Source organism: Delphinus delphis, chromosome 10, assembly GCF_949987515.2.
Source record: "Delphinus delphis chromosome 10, mDelDel1.2, whole genome shotgun sequence".
NCBI classification, from domain to species: Eukaryota; Metazoa; Chordata; class Mammalia; order Artiodactyla; family Delphinidae; genus Delphinus; species Delphinus delphis.
The window spans coordinates 47,229,667-47,245,369 of NC_082692.2; the positions used below are offsets into that span (position 1 = coordinate 47,229,667).

At 38.4% G+C, this 15,703-nt stretch overlaps 1 protein-coding gene across 1 annotated transcript in view; it reads right to left on the reverse strand.

The window, feature by feature from the left end:
* NEK10 (NIMA related kinase 10) overlaps positions 1-15,703 on the reverse strand; it is a 312,540-nt gene that overhangs the window by 117,112 nt on the left and 179,725 nt on the right. The window lies entirely within an intron of this gene.

The window sequence follows — 15,703 nt, forward strand, 5'->3', positions numbered from 1 at the left end:
TATTAAAATGACTAAAGTATTATTAAAAATATTTGTGCTGAAGTGGCATCCTTAGTTCCACCTATACATATGCTGTAGAATTCATTCAGTCCATAACTACAAAAAGTGGGTCTGCAAGCTACCACTGGACAAAAAAGAATGGATGTGGCAAGATGCTGAGTAACAAAGGTCTGTGCAATCTGACAAAAGAAAATGTAGCACTAAGGAATAGAAATGTAGAATAATTCTGGAGGTAGGTGGCCAAGATGGAGGAGTAGAAAGACCTTAAGCTCACCTTCTCCTATGGACACACCAAAACAAGTATTTACAGAGCAACTATTGAAGAAAAAGACTGGAATCTAACAGAAAATATCTTCTACAACTAAAGATATAAAGAAGGAACCACAACAAGACAGGTAGGAGGGACAGGGACACGGTAAGTCAAGACCCATACCTCTGGGTGGGTGACCCTCAAACGGGAAGATAATTACAATTGCAGAGGTTCTCACCAAAGAGAAATGGGTCTGAGCCCCACATCAGGCTCCCCATCCCGGGGGTCCTGCACCAGGAAGACGAGACCCCAGAACATTTGTTTTTGAAGGCCAGCTGGGTTTACTTTCAGGAGAGCCAGAAGACAGGAGGACACAGAGACTCCACTATTATATGACACACACAAAAGTTCACACACTCCAGCACCTAGGGAATAAGAAATTACTTGAAAGGAGCCTGGGTCATACCCACCTGCTGATCTTGGAGAGTCTTCCAGAGGAGAAGGAGGCACGTGGAGCTCCCCTGGGGACATGGACATTGACGGTGGCCACTTTGGGGAGCTCGTTCTACCATGTGGACACTGTTGCTGCAAGTGCCATTGTGGAGTCCTCCCTCCAGCTTATCAGCACTAGGACTGGCCCCAGCCCTGCCCACCAGCCTGTAGGAGCAAGTGCTGGGAAGCCTCAGATCAAGCAGATAGTCAGGAGAAGATATAGCTCCACTCATCAGCAGACCAGTTTCCATAAGACCCCCTGAGCCCACAGCTGCCATGGAAAAAGACCCTGTCCACCAGAAGGCCCAGAAACCAGCCCCATACACCAATGCACAAGCACTAGACCAGGGATCCTCAGGTCTTCCAGCTAGTTACCCTGTGATCTGGTCCCACAGACTAGTGGGCAGATACCAGTACCATGACCACTGCAAACTTTCAGCCTGCCTTGTCAGGAGCCAGCCAACCCATCAGCAAGCCTACATCAGCCCTAGGACTTCCTGGGCCTGGGCCCTGCCCACCAATAGACCAAAACCAGTTCTGATAAATCTTGGGCCCCTAAGCCAGCTACCCTGGAATCCAGCCCCACTCACCAGTGGACCAACAACAGCTTTGAGAAACCTCAGAACCCACAGCCAGCTGTGTCAGAAATCAGCCCCAAAGCAGGCCAACACTAGACATGGGAACACAGGCTCCACAACACCCACCCCAGGACCCACAGCTCCACCACCAGTGGGCCATCATTAGTTATGTCACCACCAGTGGCTCAGCAGTCAGCTGTGTCATGACCCGGCCCCACAACCAGCAGCTGACAGGCAACCAACTAGACCAGGGGCCAGCCACACCTACCAGAGCACTCACAGTGGTCAACCTGCCACAAAAGAAGACCCATGCAGCCCACATAGGGGGCAACCCTAGAGCACATAGCTCTGCTGACAGAGGGGAGTGTACTGCCAGGATGCATAGGATATTTCCTACAAAAGACTACTTCTCTAAAGTCAGGAAATTTAAGAAACCTACCAAATACACAGAAATAAAAACAGAAAACTAGACAAAATGAGGTGACAGAGGAATATGTTCCCAAAGAAGAAACATGATAAAACCCCAGAAGAAGAACTAAGTGAAGTAGAGAGAGGCAATCTACCCAATACAGAGTTCAAGGTAATGACTGATGATAAAGATGATCAAAGAAGTGAGGAAAAGATTGAATGAACAGAGTGAGAAGTCAGAAGTTTTAACAAAGAGTTAGAAAATATAAAGAAGAACCAAACAGAGATGAAGAATACAATAACTGACATGAAGAAAACACTAAAAGGAATCAACAGTAGATTGGATGATATAGAGGAACAGATCAGTGAGCTGGAAGACAGAGTAGTGGAAATCACTGAAGCTGGAGAGAAAAAAGAAAAAGAGGAATGAGGATAGGTTAAGAGACATTTGAGACAATGTCAAACATGCTAACATTCACATTATAGGGTATAGGGGTACCATAAGAAGAAAAGAGAGAAAGAGGCAGAGAATATATTTGAAGAACTCCCTGAACCTGGGAAAGGAAATAGGTATCCAGGTTCAGGAAGCACAGAGAGTCCCAAACAGGATCACCCCAAAGAGGACCACAACAAGTCAATTGTAATTAAAATGGCAAAAATTAGAGATAAAGAAAGAATATTAAAAGCAGCAAAAAAAAAAATAGCAAGAAGTTACATACAATGGAACTCTCATAAAACTATCAGTTGACTTTTCAGCAGAAACTGCAGGCCAGAAGGGAGTGGCATGATATAGTTAAAATAATGAAAGGGAAAAACTTACAACCAAGAATATTCTACTTGGCAAGGCTCTCATTCAGATTTGATGGAGATGAAGAGTTTTACAGACAAGCAAAAGCTCTAAGAGTTCAGCACCACCAAACCAGCTTTACAAGAAATGTTAAAGGTACTTCTCCAAGTGAAAAAGGCCCAACTAAAAACAGAAAAATTACGAAAGGAAAAGTCTCACTGGTAAAAGTAAATATACATGTACGAAGATAGTAGAAAGGTTAAAAGACAAAAGCAATAAAAGCATTTAGTCAGCAACAAGTAATTAAGGGGTACACAAAACAAAAATGATGTAAAATATGATGTCAAAAACAGAAATCATGGTGGGAGAGAACTTAGATTGCAGGATTGTTAAAATGCAATTTATTATTTATTTTTTCCTTTTTTTAACATCTTTATTGGAGTATAATTACTTTACAATGGTGTGTTAGTTTCTGCTTTACAACAAAATGAATCAGTTATATATATACATATGTTCCCATATCTCTTGCCGCTTGCATCTCCCTCCCTCTCACCCTCCCTATCCCACCCCTCCAGGAGGTCACAAAGCACCGAGCTGATCTCCCTGTGCTATGCGGCTGCTTCCCACTAGCTATCTACCTTACGTTTGGTAGTGTATATATGTCCATGCCTCTCTCTCGCTTTGTCACAGCTTACACTTCCCCCTCCCCATATCCTCAAGTCCATTCTCTAGTAGGTCTGTGTCTTTATTCCTGTCTTACCCCTAGGTTCTTCATGATATTTTTTTCTTAAATTCCATATATATGTGTTAGCATACGGTATTTGTCTCTCTCTTTCTGACTTACTTCACTCTGTATGACAGGCTCTAGGTCTATCCACCTCATTACAAGTGGCTCAATTTCGTTTTTTTATGGCTGAGGAATATTCCATTGTATATATGTGCCACATCTTCTTTATCCATTCATCTGATGATGGACACTTAGGTTGTTTCCAACTCTGGGTTATTGTAAATAGATCTGCAATGAACATTTTGGTACATGACTCTTTGTGAATTATGGTTTTCTCAGGGTATATGCCGAGTAGTGGGATTGCTGGATCATACGGTAGTTCTATTTGTAGTTTTTTAAGGAACCTCCATACTGTTCTCCACAGTGGCTGTATCAATTGACATTCCCACCAACAGTGCAAGAGGGTTCCCTTTTCTCCACTCTCTCTCCAGCATTTATTATTTGTAGATTTTTTGATGATGGCCATTCTGACTGGTGTGAGATGATATCTCATTGTAGTTTTGATTTGCATTTCTCTAACGATGAGTGATGTTGAGCATTCTTTCATGTGTTTGTTGGCAGTCTGTATATCTTCTTTGGAGAAATGTCTATTTAGGTCTTCTGCCCATTTTTGGATTGGGTTGTTTGTTTTTTCGTTATTAAGCTGCATGAGCTGCTTATAAATTTTGGAGATTAATCCTTTGTCAGTTGCTTCATTTGCAAATATTTTCTCCCATTCTGAGGGTTGTCTTTTGGTCTTGTTTATGGTTTCCTTTGCTGTGCAAAAGCTTTGAAGTTTCATTAGGTCCCATTTGTTTATTTTTGTTTTTATTTCCATTTCTCTAGGAGGTGGGTCAAAAAGGACCTTGCTGTGATTTATGTCATAGAGTGTCCTGCTATGTTTTCCTCTAAGAGTTTGATAGTTTCTGGCCTTACATTTAGGTCTTTAATCCATCTTGAGCTAATTTTTGTGTATGGTGTTAGGGAGTGATCTAATCTCATAGTTTTACATGTAGCTGTCCAGTTTTCCCAGCACCACTTACTGAAGAGGCTGTCCTTTCTCCACTGTACATTCCTGCCTCCTTTATCAAAGACAAGGTGACCATATGTGTGTGGGTTTATCTCTGGGTTTTCTATCCTGTTCCATTGATCTATATTTCTGTTTTTGTGCCAGTACCATAATGTCTTGATTACTGTAGCTTTGTAGTGTAGTCTGAAGTCAGGGAGCCTGATTCCTCCAGCTCCACTTTTCTTTCGCAAGATGGCTTTGGCTATTCGGGGTCTTTTGTGTTTCCATACAAATTGTGAATTTTTTTGTTCTAGTTCTGTGAAAAATGCCAGTGGGAGTTTGATAGGGATTGCATTGAATCTGTAGATTGCTTTGGGTAGTAGAGTCATTTTCACAATGTTGATTCTTCCAATCCAAGGACATGGTATATCTCTCCATCTATTTGTATCATCTTTAATTTCCTTCATCAGTGTCTTATAATTTTCTGCATACAGGTCTTTTGTCTCCTTAGGTAGGTTTATTCCTAGATATTTTATTCTTTTTGTTCCAATGGTAAATGGGAGTGTTTTCTTGATTTCACTTCAGATTTTTCATCATTAGTGTAGAGGAATGCCAGAGATTTCTGTGCATTAATTTTGTATCCTGCTACTTTACCAAATCCATTGATTAGCTCTAGTAGTTTTCTTTTAGCATCTTTAGGGTTCTCTATGTATAGTATCATGTCATCTGCAAATAGTGACAGCTTTACTTATTCTTTTCTGATTTGGATTCCTTTTATTTCCTTTTCTTCTCTGATTGCTGTGGCTAAAACTTCCAAAACTATGTTGAATAAGAGTGGTAAGAGTGGGCAACCTTGTCTTTTTCCTGATCTTAGTGGAAATACTTTCATTTCTTCACCATTGAGGATGATGTTGGCAGTGGGTTTGTCATATATGGCCTTTATTATGTTGAGGAAAGTTCCCTCTATGCCTACTTTCTGCAGGGTTTTTATCATAAATGCGTGTTGAATTTTGTCAAAGCTTTCTCTGCATCTATTGAGATGATCATATGGTTTTTCTCCTTCAATTTGTTAATATGGTGTATCATGTTGATTGATTTGCATATATTGAAGAATCCTTGCATTCCTGGAATAAACCCCACTTGATCATGGTGTATGATCCGTTTAATCTGCTGTTGGATTCTGTTTGCTAGTATTTTGTTGAGCATTTTTAAATCTATGTTCATCAGTGATATTGGCCTGTAGTTTTCTTTCTTTGTGACATCCTTGTCTGGTTTTGGTATCAGGGTGATGGTGGCCTCATAGAATGAGTTTGGGAGTGTTCCTCCCTCTGCTATATTTTGGAAGAGTTTGAGAAGGATAAGTGTTACCTCTTCTCTAAATGTTTGATAGAATTCGCCTGTGAAGCCATCTGGTCCCGGGCTTTTGTTTGTTGGAAGATTTTTAATCACAGTTTCAATTTCAGTGCTTGTGATTGGTCTGTTCATATTTTCTATTTCTTCCTGATTCAGTCTTGGCAGATTGTGCATTTCTAAGAATTTGTCCATTTCTTCCAGGTTGTCCATTTTATTGACATAGAGTTGCTTGTAGTAATCTCTCATCATCTTTTGTATTTGTGCAGTGTCAGTTGTTGCTTATCCTTTTTCATTTCTAATTCTATTGATTTGAGTCTTCTCCCTTTTTTTCTTGATGAGACTGGCTAATGGTTTATCAATTGTGTTTATCTTCTCAAAGAACCAGCTTTTAGTTTTATTTATCTTTGCTATCGTTTCCTTCATTTCGTTTTCATTTATTTCTGATCTAATTTTTATGGTTTCTTTCCTTCTGCAAACGTTGGGTTTTTTTTGTTCTTCTTTCTCTAACCGCTTGCAGTGCAAGGTTAGGTTATTTATTCGAGATGCTTCCTGTTTCTTAAGGTAGGATTGTATTGCTGTAAACTTCCCTCTTAGAACTGCTTTTGCTGCATCCCATAGATTTTGGGTCGTCGTGTCTCCATTGCCATTTGTTTCTAGGTATTTTTTGATTTCCTCTTTGATTTCTTCAGTGATCTTTCGTTATTAAGTAGTGTATTGTTTAGCCTCCATGTGTTTGTATTTTGTACAGATCTTTCCCTGTAATTGATATCTAGTCTCATAGCGTTGTGGTCAGAAAAGATACTTGATACAATTTCAATTTTCTTAAATTTACCAAGGGTTGATTTGTGACCCAAGATATGATCTATCCTGGAGAATGTTCTATGAGCACTAGAGAAAAATGTGTATTCCATTGTTCTTGGATGGAATTTCCTATAAATATCAATTAAGTCCATGTTGTCTAATGTATCATTTAAAGCTTGTGTTTCCTTATTTATTTTCATTTTGGATGATCGGTCCTCTGGTGAAAGTGGGGTGTTAAAGTCCCCTACTATGAATGTGTTACTGTCGATTTCCCCTTTTATGGCTGTTAGTATTTGCCTTATGTATTGAGGTGCTCCTATGTTGCGTGCATAAATATTTACAATTGTTATATCTTCATCTTGGTTCGAAACCTTGACCATTATGTAGTGTCCTTCTTTGTCTCTTCTTATAGTCTTTATTTTAAAGTTTATTTTGTCTGATATGAAAACTGCTACTCCAGCTTTCTTTTGTTTCCATTTGCATGAAATATCTTTTTGCATCCCCTTACTTTCAGTCTGTATGTGTTTCTAGGTCTGAAGTGGGTCTCTTTTAGACAGCATATATATGGGTCTTGTTTTTGTATCCATTCAGCCAATCTGTATCTTTTGGTGGGAGCATTTAGTCCATTTACATTTAAGGTAATTATCGATATGTATGTTCCTATTCCCATTTTCTTAATTGTTTTGGGTTCGTTATTGCAGGTCTTTTCTTTCTGTTGTGTCTTGCCTAGAGAAGTTCCTTTAGCATTTGTTGTAGAGCTGGTTTGGTCATGGTGAACTCTCTCAGCTTTTGCTTGTCTGTAAAGCTTTGAAATTCTTCATCAAATCTGAATGAGTTCCTTACTGGGTAGAGTAATCTTGGTTGTTGGTTTTTCTCCTTCATCACCTTAAGTATGTCCTGCCAGTCCCTTCTGGCTTGCAGAGTTTCTGCTGAAAGATCAGCTGTTAACCTTATGGGGATTCCCCTGTGTGTTATTTGTTGTTTTTCCCTTGCTGCTTTTAATATGTTTTCTTTGTATTTAATTTTTGACAGTTTGATTAATATGTGTCTTGGCATGTTTCTCCTTCGATTTATCCTGTATGGGACTCTCTGTGCTTCCTGGACTTGATTAACTATTTCCTTTCCCATATTAGGGAAGTTTTCAACTATAATCTCTTCAAATATTTTCTCAGTCCCTTTCTTTTCCTCTTCTTCTTCTGGAACTCCTATAATAGGAATGTTGGTGCGTTTAATGTTGTCCCAGAGGTCTCTGAGACTGTCCTCAGTTCTTTTCATTCTTTTTTCTTTATTCTGCTCTGCAGTAGTTATTTCCACTATTTTATCTTCCAGGTCACTTATCCATTCTTCTGAGTCAGTTATTCTGCTATTGATACCATGTAGAGTATTTTTCATTTCATTTATTGTGTTGTTCATCATTGTTTGTTTCATCTTTAGTTCTTCTAGGTCCTTGTTAAATGTTTCTTGCATTTTGTCTATTCTATTTCCAAGATTTTGGATCATCTTTATTATCATTATTCTGAATTCTTTTTCAGGTAGACTGCCTATTTCCTCTTCATTTGTTAGGTCTGGTGGGTTTTTATCTTGATTCTTCATCTGCTGTGTGTTTTTCTGTCTTCTCATTTTGCTTATGTTACTGTGTTTGGGGTCTCCTTTTTGCAGGCTACAGGTTCGTAGTTCCCGTTGTTTTTGGTGTCTGTCCCCAGTGGCTAAGGTTGGTTCAGTGGGTTGTGTAGGCTTCCTGGTGGAGGGGACTAGTGCCTGTGTTCTGGTGGATGAGGCTGGATCTTCTCTTTCTGGTGAGCAGGTCCACGTCCAGTGGTGTTTTTTGGGGTGTCTGTGGACTTATTATGATTTGGGGCAGCCTCTCTGCTAATGGGTGGGGTTGTGTGCCTGTCTTGCTATTTGTTGGGCATAGGGTGTCCAGCACTGTAGATTGCTGGTTGTTGAGTGAAGCTGGGTGCTGGTGTTGAAATGGAGATCTCTGGGAGATTTTCGCCGTTTGATATTATGTGCAGCTGGGAAGTCTGTTGTGGACCAGTGTCCTGAAGTTGGCTCTCCCACCTCAGAGGAACAGCAGTAACTCCTGGCTGCAGCAGCAAGAGCCTTTCATCCACACAGCTCAGAAGAAAAGGGAGAAAATGTAGAAAGAAAGAATTAGTAGAAGTAGAAAGAAAGAAGGAAAGAAAGAAAGAAAGGAGTGAGGGAGGAGGGAGGGCGAGAAGAAGGAAGGAAGAAAGTAGGGAAGGAAGGAAAAAAAGAAAGAAAGAAGATAAAGTAAAATAAAATAAAGTAAGATAAAATATATAAATTTATTAAAATAAAGAAAAATTATTTAGAGGAAAAAAACCCAAAAAACAAAAAGACGGATAGATAGAACCCTGGGACAAATGGTGGAAGCAAAGCTATACAGACAAAATGTCACACAGAAGCATACACATATACATTCACAAAAAGAGGAAAAGGGGAAAAAATCATAAAACTTGCTCTCAAAGTCCACCACCTCAATTTGGGATAATTCTTGTCTAAAGGAGGGAAGGAAGGTAAGAAGAAATGGAGATAAAGTAAAATAAAGTTATTAAAATAAAAAATAATTTTTAAGAAAAAAATTTTTAAAAAAAACGGGTGGATAGAACCCTCGGACAAATGGTGGAAGCAAAGCTATACAGACAAAATCTCACACAGAAGTATAGACATACACACTCACAAAATGAGGAAAAGATGGAAAAATAATAAATCTTGCCCTCAAAGTCCACCTCCTTAATTTGGATTGATTTGTTGTCTATTAATGTATTCCACAGATGCAGGGTACATCAAGTTGATTGTGGAGCTTTAATCCGCTGCTGCTGAGGCTGCTGGGAGAGATTTCCCTGTCTCTTCTTTGTTCTCACAGCTCCTGGGGGCTCAGCTTTGGATTTGGCCCCACCTCTGCGTGTAGGTCGCCGGAGGGCATCTGTTCTTTGCTCAGACAGGACGGGGTTAAAGGAGCCGTTTATTCGGGGGCTCTGGCTCACTCAGGCCGGGGGGAGGGAGAGTCATGGAGTGCAGGGCGAGCCTGCAGCAGCAGAGGCCAGCGTGATGTTGCACCAACCTGAGGTGCGCTGTGCATTCTCCCGGGGGAGTTGTCCCTGGATCACGGGACCCTGGCAGTGGTGGGCTGCACAGGCTCCCCGGAAGGGGGTGTGGATAGTGACCTGTGCTCACACACAGGCTTCTTGGTGGCGGCAGCAGCAGCCTTAGCATCTCATGTCTGTCTCTGGGATCTGCACTTTTAGCTGTGGCTCGCACCCGTCTCTGGAGCTCCTTTAAGCAGCGCTCTTAATCCCCTCTCCTCACACACCAGGAAACAAAGAGGGAAGAAAATGTCTCTTGCCTCTTCAGCAGGTCCAGACTTTTCCCTGGACTCCCTCCTGGCTAGCTGTGGTGCACTAACCCCAGGCTGTGTTCATGCCGCCAACCCCAGTCCTCTCCCTGCGCTCCGACTGAAGCCCGAGCCTCAGCTCCCAGCCCCACCCACCCCATTGGGGGAGCAGACAAGCCTCTTGGGCTGGTGAGTACCAGTCGGCCCTTCCTCTGTGCCAGAATCTCTCCACTTTGCCCTCTGTACCCCTGTTGCTGTGCTCTCCTCTGTGGCTGCTAACCCCCCCCCCAACCACCACCTGCAGTCTCTGCCTGCGAAGGGGTTTCCTAGTGTGTGGAAACCTTTCCTCCTTCACAGCTCCCTCCCACTGGTGCAGGTCCCATCCCTATCCTTTTGTTGCTGTTTATTCTTTTTTCTTTTGCCCTACCCAGGTACGTGGGGGATTTCTTGCCTTTTGGGAGGTCTGAGGTCTTCTGCCAGCGTTCAGTAGGTGTTCTGTAGGAGTTGTTCCACGTGTAGATGTATTTCTGGTGTATCTGTGGGGAGGAAGGTGATCTCCACGTCTTACTCTTCTGCCATCTTCCCGGAAGTCCTTCTGCAATTTAAATTGAGATCAGCAACTTAAAATTTAAAAATGTATATCTGTGTGTTTATATATGTGCATATAGCTATATATAAACCTCATGGTAATAACAAAACAAAAATCTATGATAGACATACAAAAAAAAGAGAAAAAAATCCCAACATAACACTAAAGATAGTCCTCAAGCCACAGGTGAAGAGAACAAAAGAAGAAAGAACACAAAAATAACTACAACAACAACCACAAAACAATTGACAAAATGGCAATAAGTACATACCTATCAATAATTACTTTAAATGTACATGAACTAAATGCTCTAATCAAAAGACACAGAGTGGCTGAATGGATAAAAAAGCAAGATCCACATATATGTTTCCTATAAGACACTCATTTCAAATCAAAAGGCACACACAGACTGAAAGTGAGGGGATGGAAAAGGTATTCCATGCAAGTGTAAATGAAAAGAAAGCTGGAGTAGCAATAATTAGACAAAATAGCCTTTAAAACAAAGACTGTAAAAAGACTGAAGAATTTTACAATGATCGAGGGCGAAGAAGAAGATATAACAATTTTAAATATATAAGCACCCAACATAAATACCTAAATACATAGAGCAAATATTAACAAACATAATTAGAGAGATTGACAGTAGCACAATAATAGCAGAGGACTTTAACACTCAACTTACATCAATGGAGAGATCATCCAGACAGAAAATCAATAAGGAAACATTGGTCTTAAATGACACACTAGACCAAATAGACTTAATAGATATACATAAAACACTCCATCGAAAAGCAGAAGAATACACATTCCTTTCAAGTATTCATGGAACATTCTCCAGGATAGATCACATGTTAGGTGACAAAATAAGTCTCAGTAAATTTAAGAAAAATGAAATCATATCAAGTGTATTTTCTGACCATAATGTTATGAGACTAGAATCAACTACAAGAAAAAAACTGCAAAATACACAAACACATGAAGGCTAAACAATATGCTACTAAACAACAAATGGATTACTGAAGAAATCAAAGAGGAAATCAAAAAATACTTGTAGACAAACAAAAATGAAACACAACAGTCCAAAATCTATGGGATGCAGCAAAAGCATTTCAAAGATTGCAATTTATAGCAATACAAGCCTACCTTAGGAAACAAGAAAAAATTGAAAAAAAAACCCACCCAAAACCAAAACCTAACAAACAACCCTCCCCCCAAAAAACCAACAAAAAACCCAACTTAACCTTACACCTAATGGAATTTGAAAAAGAAGAATGAAGAAAACCCAAAGTTAACAGTAGGAAAGAAAATGTAAAGATCAGAGGAGAAATAAATGAAATAGAGATCAAAAAAAAAAAAAAACCCCACAACAATACAAGAAAAAAAAGATCAGTGAATCTAAGAGCAATTGTCTTGAAAATATAAACAAAATTGATAAACCTTTAGCCAGATTCACTATGAAAAAAATGAGAAAAAGACAGAGGGTTCAAATCAATATAATCAGAAATGAAAAATGAGAGGTTACAAACACCACAGAAATACAAAGAATCATGAGAGAGTTCTATAAATGATTGTATGCCAATAAAATGGACAAACAAGAAGTAATGGACAAATTCCAAGAAATGTAGAACCTCCCAAGACTGAACCTGGAAAAAATAGAAAACATGAACAGAAAAATTACCAGTAATGAAATTAAAATAGTAATAAAAAAATCCAACAAACTAAAGTCCAGGACCAGGTCCTTCACAGGTAAACTCTACCAAACATTTAGAAAAGAGTTAGCACCTATCCTTCACAAACTATTCCAAAAAGTTTCAGAGAGAGAAACACTTTTGAACACATTCTAAAAGGCCAATATTACACTATACCAAAGCCAGACCAAGATATAATAAAAAAGACTACTGACTAATATCACTGATGTACATAAATGCAAAATTCTCAAGAAAATATTAGTAAACCGTATTCAACAATACATTAAAAGGATCATACATCTTCATCAAGTGGGATTTATCTCAGGGATGCAAGAATGGTTCAAATCCACAAATCAATCGCTGTGAAACACCACATTAACAAAGTGAGGAACTCACCAAGAAGGAAAGAGAGAGGACCCAAAGAAAGAAAATAAGAAAATGAAAGAAGAGAAATAACAACCAATACCGTAGAAATACCCAAAAAATAAAAGAGAATACTATGAACAATTATATGTTAACAAATTGGACAACCTAGAAGAAATGGAAAAGTTTCTAGAAACATACAGCCTGCCAAAACTGAATCAAAAGGAAATAGATAATTGAACAGACCAATCACTAGAAGTGAAATAGAATCTGTAATAATAATTAAAAAAAACCCAAACCTCCCTGCAAACAAAAGTCCAGGACCAGATGGCTCCACTGGGGAATTCTATAAACATACAAAGAAGAATATATACCAATCCTTCTCAACCTCTTCCAAAAGACTGAAAAGAAGGGAACACTCCTGCAGTCATTCTATGAAGCCACCATAACCCTGACACTAAAACCAGACAAAGACACTACCAAAAAGAAAATTATAGGCCAATATCTTTGATGGATATAGATGCAAAAGTCCTCAACAAAATATTAGTAAACCAAATCCAACAACATATAAAAATCCTTTTTCATATACCATGATCAAGCTGGATTCATCCCAGGGTCACAAGGATGGTTCCACATATGTAAATCAATCAATGTGATACACCATTATCAACAGAAGAAAAGACAAAAACCCCACGATCATTTCAATAGATGCAGAAAAAGCATCTGATAAAATTCAACATCCTTTCATAAAAAATACTCACACCAAAGTGGGTATAGAGCATAATTCAGAATAATAAAAGCTATTTATGACAAAAATACAGCCAACATAATACTCAGTGGTGAAAAGTTGAAAGCCTTCTCACTAGATTCAAGGAACGACACAAGGATACCCACTCTCATGATTTCTATTCAATATAGTATCAAATTTCTGAGCCACAGCAGTCAGACAAGACAAGGAAATTAAAGGTATCCAAATTGGAAGGGAAGAGGTGAAATTGTCATTATATGCAGATGATATGATGCATATACACATATAGAAAACCCTAAAGACTCCACACAAAAATTACTAGAATTGATCAATGAGTTCAGCAAGGTAGCAGGATACAAGATTAACATACAGAAATTGGTTGCATTTCTTTTCACTAACAATGAAATATCAGAAGAAGAAAGTTAAAAAAAAATCCCCTTTAAAATTGCACCAAACAAACAAAATAGTACTTAGGCATAAACCTGACCAAGGAGGTGAAAGACTTATATCCCAAAAACTATAAAATATTTTTAAAGGAAATTGAAGATGATTAGAAGAAATAGAAATATATCCCATGATCCTGGAATGAAAGAATTAATATTATTAAAATGGCCATACTATCCAAAGCAATCTACAGGTTTAATACAATCCCTATCAAATTACCCATGACATCTTTCAATGAACTAGAACAAATAACCCTAAAATTTATGTGGAACCACAAAAAGACCCAGAATTGCCAAAGTAATCCTGAGGAAAAAGGAAGAGATCTAGAGGCATAACCTCACAGACTTCAGACAATGCTACAAAGCTACAGCAATCAAAACTGCATGGTATTGGCACAAAAAGAGACATATAGATCACTGCAATAGAAGAGAGAGCTCAGAAATAAACCCACACACCTATGGTCAATTAATCTTTGACAAAGGAGGCAAGAAAATACAATGGAGAAAAGACAGTCTCTTCATGAAGTGGTGGTGGGAAAGCTGAATAGCTGCATGTAAATAAATGAACTTAGAACACATCCTCAAACCATACACAAAAATAAACTCAAAATGGCTTAAAGGATTAATTATAAGACATGACACCATAAAACTCCCAGAAGAGAACATAGGCAGAATACTCTTTGACATAAATTGTAGCAATATTTTTTTGGATCTGTCTCCTAAGGCAAAAGAAATAAAAGCAAAAATAAACAAATGAGACCTAATCAAAGGAAACAAAACAATAAGACAACCTACAGACTGGGAAAATATTTGCAAGTGATGCGACTGACAAGGGAATAATCTCCAAAATATACAAACAGCTCATACAACTCAATATCCAAAAAACAAACCAATCAAAAAAGGACAGAAGACCTAAATTGACATTTCTCCAAAAACGGCATAGAGATGGACAAAAGGCACATGAGAAGATGTTCAATATTGCTAATTATTAGAGAAATGCAAATCAAAACTACAATGAGATATCACTTCACACCAGTCTGAATGGTCATCATCAAAAAGTCTATAAATAATAAGTGCTGGAGAAGGTGTGGAGAAAAGGGAATTCTCCTACACTGTTGGTAGGAATGTAAACTTGTGCAGCTACTATAGAGAATAGTATGGATGTTCCTCAAAATACTAAAAATAGAGTTGCCATATGATCCAGCAATCCCACTCCTGGGCATATATCCAAAGAAAACTCTAATTTGAAAAGATACATGCACCCCAATGTTCATAGCAGCACTATTTACAATAGCCAAGACATGGAAGCAACCTAAATGTCCATCACTAGATGAATGGATAAAGAAGATATGGTATATATGTATACCATGAAATATTACCCAGACATAAAAAAGAATAAAATAATGTAATTTGCAGCAACGTGAATGAGCCTATAGATTATCATACTAAGTGAAGTCAGAGAAAGACAAATATCACATGATATCACTTATATGTGGAATCTAAAAAAAAGACACAAATGAACTTATTTACAAAACAGAAACTGACTCACAGACACAGAAAACAAACTTATGGTTACCAAAGGGGAAAGGAGGAGTGATAAGTTAGGAGTTTGGGATTAACAAATACACACTATTATATATAAGGTAGAAAAACAACCAGGACCTACTCTATGGAACAGGGAACTATATTCAATATCTTGTAATAACCTATAATGGAATAGAATCTGATAAAGAATAACATATATATACAAAAACTGAATCACCCTGCTGTACACCAGAAACTATCACAACACTGTAAATCAACTCTACTTAAAAAAAAAGAAATTGAAGAATAAAAATCATATGATCATCTTAATAGATGCAGAAAAAGGTTTTGACAAAATTCAACATCCACTTACAATTAAAAACTCTCCACAAACTGGGTATAGAAGGAACATACCTCATCATAATAAAGCCCATATATGATAAACCCACAGCTAACAGCCTACTAAAAAGTGAAGAGCTAAAAGCATTTCCTCTAAGATCAGGGACAAGACAAGGATGCCCATTCTTGCCACTTTTCTTCAACATA